Raw genomic sequence first — 9,685 nt, 5'->3', positions numbered from 1 at the left:
AGATATTAAGCTTCTTAAAAACAAGGGCTGAGCTATAAACTTCCTTTCATTCCCATCCCCACATCTATCACATTATCTTATATACATTAATTGTTCAATAATCATTCTTTGAATTGATTATTCGATAGTGACAATGATATAGGAAACCCGAGTGATCAATTTAAAGCAACTCGTTGAAAAGGAATCAAATGAATTATAACATTAATAATGTCTAGGAGCCAGCCCTGTGGCTCAGTGGTTAAGTTCACTTGCTCCACTTTGGTGGCCCAGGGTTTCACTGGTTCAGATCCTGGGTGCAGACCTAGTACCGCTCATCAAGCCATGCTGTGGCAGCGTCCCGCATCGTAGAACCAGAAGGACCTGCAACTAGAATATACAGCTGTGTACTGGGGGCTTTGGGGAGAAGAAGAAGAGGAAGAAAAAGATTGGCAACAGATGTTAGCTCAGGGCCAATCTTTTTTAAAAGAAATAACAGCGTCTAAATGCAGCCGCTACTATAAAAATAACAATGCATCTTTTTAGAGGTGCTTTAATTTAAAAAAATCTCTAAAAGTCCTCTGGGGATTAAAATACTATTCTATGCTTTTGGCATTAATTAAACCTATTTAGAATATTTTATTCTGCAAGGACCCTCTCTCTGTAAGGGTTAACTATGATGTTTTTAAAAAATCCAGGAGGAGAATCTATCAACGTTTAGTGAAACTACATGCTGTTATTACTTGGAGAAGGTCCAATGACTGACTTCACAACCTTCATTCCAAAATTCGCTATTTCTTCTAGCTTCTAGGCTAAAATTACTCATGTCTGAGACCTACTTTAGTATTCATCCACCAAAAATGAAAATTTACAAAAAATGGAAGGGGATGGCAGAAGCCTGCTGCTTTATCATAAAAGTCAGAAAAATGTGCCTTGATACTACTCTGATTTCCTTTTTTTAAAATAACAGATGCCTAATCACATTTAATTAAGAGAATCCTTTGTCTCTAAAGTCCTTTCACCGCCTGCTTTCCTATCTCACACTTATCCTGTCGTTTTTAATTTTGTGTGCAGTTTCCTTATCCACCAATGTCATCTGCCCATTTCCTTCAGGAGGGCCAAGCCAACCCCAGCCTCTCGCTAATAATACCATCTGAACAGCCTATTATAGGATTCTGAATTTGGCAGACAGGCTGCATTATTTATGCAGAACTGATAAGACACAAAACACATGGTTGAGTTTCCCGAGGAATTTCACTATCTAACACTTCCACAAGGCTGAATCTTTTAAACATAGTTTGTTCCATTTGTTTCTAAGCTTTCTTTATTCCACTGACGTTTTGGAAAATGGTACAAATAAATGGAACGCAGATAATACGTCTGTAGCTTTCAAACATTCAGTATATTCTGTGAGTTTGAGTAATATAATCAGGTGTTTATGGGTTCATTTCATATTTTTGGACATCTTTCTTACCCAGAACTAAGAATTGAAATGATGATCCACTCGATTTTTTTCCCTCTAATTTTTTTGTTCCCTGCAGATTGTCCAGGAGAGTTTGAATCATAAACGTCACAAAATCTTTCTTTAGAAGTTGCAACTCTTACTCCTACTCCATTTGGTTGGCAACATAGATTCGTCTTTTAGAATTACCATGATAAGCAAATCATGATCTAATATCATTCCCAGAATAATTTCCTCTGCAGGTTTTGCTAAACTCTATGAAACAATGACAATATCTGTTCCCATTTTAAATGTGTGAGTTTTAACATTGTATCCTTTAGTGTCACATGGATGTAATATGTTTCATCTTGTCGCAAAAGATACGTTTTTCTTATAGTAATGGCCATTTTGCCACTTTTACATAATAATCTAATTTTCAAAAAATTATTATAGTTGCTCATTCTGTTGGTTAAGCTGCAACCTCACCAATATAAATGTTTACGGTGGTATGTGGCTAATTCATTTAAAACTCTTTTGTTAAGACAAATTTAATTATAAATTTTCCTAAATTAATTTGCTATATTTATATATATATATCTGTATCTCATATTTTTGTGGTGTTTAAGTTTCCTTCTGGTTGAATGTTAAGCATCTTTTAAAATTTATTTCAGATCATGTGGGTACAATTAATGACATTTGTGCTGACAGTTACCAAGTTGAGCTTTAATAATATTTAGACACTGGGAAAATCTACTGTTCACCAGGAATTTGCTCCTTACTTTCTTTTTTTTTTAAATTGCCGTAACATTGGTTTGTAACACTATACAAATTTCTGGTGAACATCATTATATTTCGATTTCTGTGTAGATTACGTCGCGTTCACCACCCAAACACTGATCATCATCCACCCCTACACACATGTGCCCACTCATGCCTTTCGTCCCCCTCCCTCCCTGCTTCCCTGCTGGTAACCACCAATCCAGTCTCTGTCTCTCTGTGTTTGTTTGTTGTCATTTTTCCCCTTGCTTTTTTAGATGGGATTGAGGATGTCACAGATGGCCTTAGCTAAGGTAGTAATGTTTGACAGTGGTCTTTTTCAGGGACAACGATAAGTGAAAGCTGAGAACTGCATTCCTTTGGTTAGAAAGGGAGAAACGAGAGAACATGTGAGCTCTATAACATTATAACGAAGTGGTTAACGTGCCAACAGCAAGATACAGCTCCGTTCTAGTCATAATCGACCCAGATGCTCAGATGATCATAAGAAAATATATGTGGAGGCAATTGATTTCTTTTTCTATTTAATGTTTTAATAAAATATTTCAGACTAGCAAAATACAATATCTACCCATATATTTGTTTCCCAGATTTAACCAATTTTAGCATTTTGTCGTATTTGCATCTGCTCTCTCCTTCTCTTTTTTGAGATGAAATTTTATAGATACACCTAAATCCTAATTCTTTCATCCATTTTCTTTCTCCCCAAAGATAATCACTATCCAGGAGGTGGAGTGTGTCATTCCCATATGTATTTTAATGTTTTTTTTCTATCTGTGTCTGTATCCATAAACAACATATACTATTGCTGTGAGATATATGTATCTCATATTCTATATGTATCTCTTTTGCAGTGTTCTTGATTTTTCATTTGACATTATGTTTTTGAAGTTTATCCATTCAGACATATTTTAGCTACCATATAGTATTCCAAGGTGTGAATAAACTCTAACGTATCCCTTACAGGTGGGTTGTTTCCTTTTCATATTTTTGAGTACTACAATTTTCCTCAAATTGAGCAAAGTGAACAATTTTGCTCAAATCTGGTTTAGAGACATTCAGAGCATCAAGGATAGGGAATTTCACTTCAGGAGACAATCGGCTATGTGCAGAGAAATCAAACCACAGTTTTCTGTACACCTGTTTCTGTTTGAATCTCTGACTTCAGTTTCATCCCAGGTATGCCTTGGTTAGTTATGTCCATATTAAGCTTTGTCTGATTAATATGAAGACCATACATTTTACAATTAAGTGCTATACTGTTACACTAAGCACTGAGAACAATAACCATGAAAAATGACTTTTCTGAAAGTTAATGCTCTGTAGCACTGTAGAAAGATATCTACTAAGTTAAATTCACTGCCTTAGGTAACTTGTATTTTTATATATTTGTCCTCCACTTGGCTTACTCTATGATTTATAGTGCTGGAAAGAGAGAAGAAAACATTTTTCCTCTCCTATTTTAGTTGTGATTTTCCAATATGTTACACAAGTAAAATTTGTTTCTATCTCTTATAGTCCGTGATAAAGCAAAAACGTTACATGATTTACTTGAAAGAGAGAAAGCTATTTGCTTGTAAAGGTCATTTAAAGGGCTTACAAAAGTAAATTAGTTTGAGGTGATTTTATAACATTTAATTATGGTTGATCTCAACAAGAACAAAACAATTTCTCATTGGATGATTTTAAAAGATCTTCAATCCAACTACATTCTTGTATATTAGAGCGTTTAAAAAATGCATTCTATCTGACCATCACACTGGCTGGCTGTGCTGTGTGAGGTCTGCCAGAAACCCCAGGAGGATGGACACTGCCTGCTCCGCATGCTGTAGACCCAACCCTCTAGCCCTCACAACAGCACGGTCCTGGGGTGGCGGCAGGCTATTGCTGTCTTACCACTGTCCTCTCAGTGGCCACTGTGAAAGTTGTAAATGAAGTGCCACTGCCAGCAGTCTGGAGGGCTAGTTATAAATGAGTCCTTCTCCCCATAAATCTGGCCTCTGAGTGGATGATGTGGGAGATTTTGGAAGGAAATAATTGACTCACCATTCAACTTGAAGCTAATTCTAACCACCTTTCCTTATCCTGTGGGTCAGCTAGATATATTTTAGCCTTTCCTCTGCCCTTCAGAAGGTATTTTTAAGAAGAATGGGAACAGGAAACATTTGGCAGTGTATCCTTTGTTATGTAAACAGGAGAGAAGTCATTGATGACCTCAATCCAATCTGGAAGGATAACACTTTTAAGACAAACTTTCAATTAAAGGCAATCACTTCTGCCATATGGGAAGACATTCTTTAAGCTGTGATGCATGTAACCCCTCTGGGGCTAAGAATTTATATGGCATAAAATACCATGAGGAAAGGAGTGGGGCTCATGGTTCCCCTGATACTGAGGCAGCAATGAGCAAGTTTCCTCTATCCTTGGATAACTGTACTGAATTAACTGCGGTTTTTAGATTTTTGTTATTAAAGGAAAGAACACTCTCTTGGTGATTACATCTGTGGTTTCCTAGAATATACTTAAGGCATGGAGAATCTTAAAAAATGTTTTAGATGTCACCCACTCCCTCTAAAAGGCAAACTAGTTACAAATTCATTGCTTTATTACAACTCCAGTGCAATAGGAACTAATTCTTTTATTGCAATACTCACTGTATCCATGCAAAGAATACTTAGCAGGGTGAGACCAACGACTGCCTTCATAAATGATTAACTCTGGGCAGAACTATTTATAAAAGCCAAGAGCACATTTTTGTAAGAGATTCTTAAGAAATAACACGTTGGAATAAAATGTGGATAAACATTTATTTACTAAAATACCTACAGTTTCAATTTCTTATGCATGGACCATGTTGTATAAGATCCCTGCGTGGAGACAAATATTACAGCCTTTCGGGTAAACACCACTTTTCCCCAGAAGACCAAGTTCAATAGGAGTCATTTGTCAGCTTCAAGCATCTTAATTACTTAGCCCCCTCCGTTCAGTTCTTCAAGCCGTAAGGCTGGCTGTGTTCTGACCTCCTGACTTGATGAGCTTCGTTTCTCACTGTTGCCTCATTTCTGATCATCATAGCAGGAAGCTGTGACTGTCAAAACTCCAATTAGTTGTCAGAGGTAAAAAACTCACATGGATGGCACCAGGTAGAATTGCCCTACTGAGGATTAAATGAGTAAACACTTGTGAAATGCTTAAAACTGCCTGACACTAAGTAAACGTTAGCTGTGATTAGAATTATTTGATATTCTGAATGATTCCCAAAACAATGAGTCAAATCAATGAAGTACATTTTGAGGAGGAATGTTGGAAAAATATTCCCCAAACTGATCCTGCTGCCTCAGAGTGGGTAGAATAACTTCACAATTCTGGGCAACCAGCCGCTCAGAAATGTTTTTCTTCCTGGAACTATAAATGTATGTCTGAACTGCTCTGAATATCAAAACAAAACAAACGCATTTGTTCATCTCCACAATAGCTGGCAATCTGTGAGGAGCGAGCGAAGATGCTTTTTGGTTTTGGAAGTTGTAGGATAATGGAGTTTCTAGCCCAGCAGTTTTATTTCAGAGAGCCTGTGTGATTTGCACGTGTAAAAATAATCCTTTTTCTGTTGAATCCCAGAGGGCCTTGATTTCAGTAGGACCAGCAGCTCCACACAAGTGCACAGAGGAGAGATTGTTCTAAGAAATGAGCTCTCTGAAAATGTCACAACATTCTACCGCAGCACGGTCATTTGGTGACTATTTCTCGTTATAGCTGGCCTTCTTAATCCCACGGATCTTTTTAAAATGCCTAAGATACTCTTCCAAAAATACACATGAATCAGTCATTTGCATTTGCTCATCAAGCTCTTTGCCTTTTCAAAGAGCAGTGGGTCGGAGACAAGGGCATCTTTCTGTCTTTTCACTGAGAACCACTCACTCAGAACACCGCACAGTTTCCCTAATTTATTTATGTAAGTGCATCGTGGGGCACTAGTCCCTTCATCCTCTGAAAGATCGAACATCTATTCAGCCTTTAAATATCAGCTGTCCTGCTCCCTGCTATTTTATATACTATGTGGAAGAATATTGATTATCTACTAACACTTTCCTATGACCAGCCCTATCCAGTGGTAAAGGGGTATCCATTTTCTCCTTAGTTCATCATTGCCTCGCCAGGCTTCTATCAGTTGGCTTTTACCAGAGGAAGACTTTTTTTTCCCATCTCAGTTTTAATTATCACTTCCACAGCTCCTTTCATCACCTGTCTGGCTCTCTGGTCTCTAGTTGATACTTTCTTCCTTCTTTCTCTAATTGAATTATTTCTTCCTTTTTGTCTCCTTTGTCCCTTAGTTTGTGGTTCTCCATTGCTCTGTCACAAAAGGCTGCCATTTTGTGGATGTGGAGAAGAGCAACTTAGTTCTGCTTGTGACGTGTGCGCTCAGCATTGTGCCTCAGGTGCAAATCTTCGTGGGCTGTGTTCTTTCTTCCTGAGCAGGCAAGGCCCTTTGGGGGCATTGCTTCTGGAACAGAGGAGTCCTGGCAGCTTCTGTGTTGCACTGGATTGACGTCTGGATCTCCGCTTCTGGGAGCAGAGGTGGTGCTGAGGTTGGGACTTGCAGAGTTTGGTGAGGTAGCAAGCTGGAGTGACAGTGAGGTCAGGAGATTTGGTTCCCATGGCTCAGACTGAGAGCCAGGGGTTGACACCATACAGACATTAAGAGTGAGACCAGGAGAAGAGGTGACAGTAAGGCCCGAGAAGTACAGGAGTTGAGACTACTCAGGATCTGTGGGCTCCTAGAGCCCTTGCAGGCAGTAGAATGCAGAGTCAAGGCAAGTGGCCCCAGTTTAGGGGCCTGCTGTGGACGCTATCAGAGAAGGGCACTGAATCACCCTTAATTCAGGACCTGAAGTGAATCTTGCTCTGGGGTGGGCCTCAGGGCTGCAGGATTAGCCTTATATAGGGGTTGGCCCCCAGCAGGGAGGCTGACTATGGAACTGACATTTTCCCTGTGACATCTTCTGAAAGGTGAGATCCTGGGAAATGAGTCACCCACACCAAAACTTTGCATTGTAGCAGACTGAAGCACATTTGCCTGAGTTCTTGTCCCAAAAAGGAGTCCCGGCTGGCTCCCTCCAAAGGGTTGGAAGGGACTGATGAATCTTCATTTTATTTTTCCCTCATGTTATTCCACACATGTTAACTATTAAAAACATACTGTGCTGATTGAATGGGGGGTGATAAAGGTGACACTCTCACAAGTTGACTGTTAGGGCTCTACAAAGATTTATCTAATTATTGCCATTCACAAAAGTCAATGCTAATTTTTAAAATTAAATGGTCACTTGATTTCAGAGATGCATCTGCAAGAGGAGACGAGACAGACCAGGCATCTGAAAATACTAACTCTAATTTGTGTGTGATTGTGCTGTGTCTTTGTGTAATAATTTACAACATGTAGACAGTAAGACTTATAGAATTCTGTCTCTATACCGAGGAAGGAAGGAACTAAGACATTTTTATTTTGACATCCATTCTTCGTCGTTTCTGCAGGGTATTTTTATTTCAGATGGTTCATTCTTTTCAGAGCCCATAAGTCTCCTTAGACAAAATGCTCACCTTGGGGAGGAAGAAACTCCACACTGAATCTTACATGACTCTTTTCCTAGCCATGGGACATTTAAAATGGGCCCCAAGGAGGTATGAGTGTCCTTATGCTCTGCATTTCAAGGATGATCCAAGTATGTCAAATGCATTTGCAGTAAAGCACCCCTTGCTTCTTGAGGTCTCCTTGAACACCACTGAATGTCTCATCAGCTCTCTAATACCTGTGGCTGAGAAGAATCTAACAACCGTGAGGCTATAAAACGTAAGTACTCCCCAAGGTAAGAGTAAGACAAATGCAGAAGCATATTAGTAATGCTGCCCTGGAGCTAGACTCTGCTGGAGCTTATCGTGTGTTTAATGATACCATCAGACCAATTAAGCTCCATATTTTTATTCATATCAGTGCAATTCTTCTTTAGTCATACCCTTCCATGAGAAGCCAAGTTGCACCCCTGCTGCCCCCTGGCCCACCTGTCCATCCCTCTTCTCATGAACAAGAGCACAGGCAGCCCACCCACAGAGGGCCTAAGATGAATGCAACGCTGCTGCTGCCCTGCAGAGGGGAGAGCAACTGTCCTCAGGTCAGGTCACTGTTAGTCTTCTTATTTTCCTAAGTCAGCCACAAGCATGTGTCTCTTGGATCTAGAAACATCTTGGAGCGCTGGTGAAAAGGAAGGCACACACAGGGTCTCTTTGCTGGTCCTCACTGCTGCTCATTGTTGGGGAAAAGGAAGTCTAAATGTCTAAAGAAACCTTCCATGGAGGAGGTGGAGAAGACACATAGGACCCAAGCTTTGACAGATTTATTTACAGAAGAAGCCTGTTAAAGGCTCACCCCGCCCCACTCAGGGGTGTGCTGGTAACCCATCAGAAATCCTTCCTTCAGTCAGATTGGCAGGTTATGGAAGTAAGACTGAACTTCCGCTCTGAGTCGCATTATTTAGTCTGCTTCTGTCGGGACATTGGCCGTTTGTTCTGTGTGTCTCTTGTAGACAGTGTGTAGTTATGTTTGGCTTTGTGGTTCAAAAATGTCTTTTTCTTTTCACAGGAAAATTCAGACCTTTATTGACATGACAGAAACGTTTGTTCTTCGTTCTATCACCACATTTTATGTTATGCTTTCTGTGTTCATGATGTATAAAATTTTTCACTTTATTTTTTTTTTCGAATGATTAACTTTGTTCAATGTATGGAATCCTCTGCTTTTTAGACGCGTCTAGTGATTGCTTTTTATGATCAAGAACGAATTTGAGACCTGTCCGTTCTAGCCCTCCTCTCTCCCTCTCCTCTACTACCTGAATTTAAGTTGGTTATATGTTTTCTTAGTTTACTTTTATATTTTAAACATATTTCTACTTTTATTTCTTACTTTATCCTCTTTAATATCTTGACTCCTTGGCTATGGAAGATGAGCTGACTTACGCTAACTGCCCCAACCTCTCCCTTCTCTTACCAGCCATTGTGATTTTTATTGTTTCTATGTTGTCAGAGATGCAGACATTTACATTCTGGTCTGCAGTAAAAAATTTACTGTGTACTTTTTAAGTCCTGGGAGTCTATGGCTGTAGTGATCACAGCCATGCCTTTTACCGCGGAAAGTTAAAGCTCGTTCTCTTTCACTTTTTTTAGAAGCAGCTCAGGGAGTGTGTATTCATTGCATGTTTTAAAAAGTTTGTCTTCTGCCTTTATACCTAATCTACATTTTGTCTGGGTACATAAATCCCAGTTTGCTCTTTTTCTTTGAGGACTTTTATAGCACTGCTCTGCTGCCTTTAGGGAACTGTTAGTAGCTTCTTATAAATTTCGGGATACACTTATCAGGCAATTGACCCAGAAATTCCACTTCTAGGTATTCACCCAAGAGAAATGAAAGCATATGCCCACAAAGAAACTTGGATATGAGTG

The sequence above is a fragment of the Equus caballus genome, chromosome 1 (genome assembly GCF_041296265.1).
Source record: "Equus caballus isolate H_3958 breed thoroughbred chromosome 1, TB-T2T, whole genome shotgun sequence".
Classification (NCBI taxonomy): Eukaryota; Metazoa; Chordata; class Mammalia; order Perissodactyla; family Equidae; genus Equus; species Equus caballus.
This window is presented reverse-complemented; position numbering follows the sequence as displayed.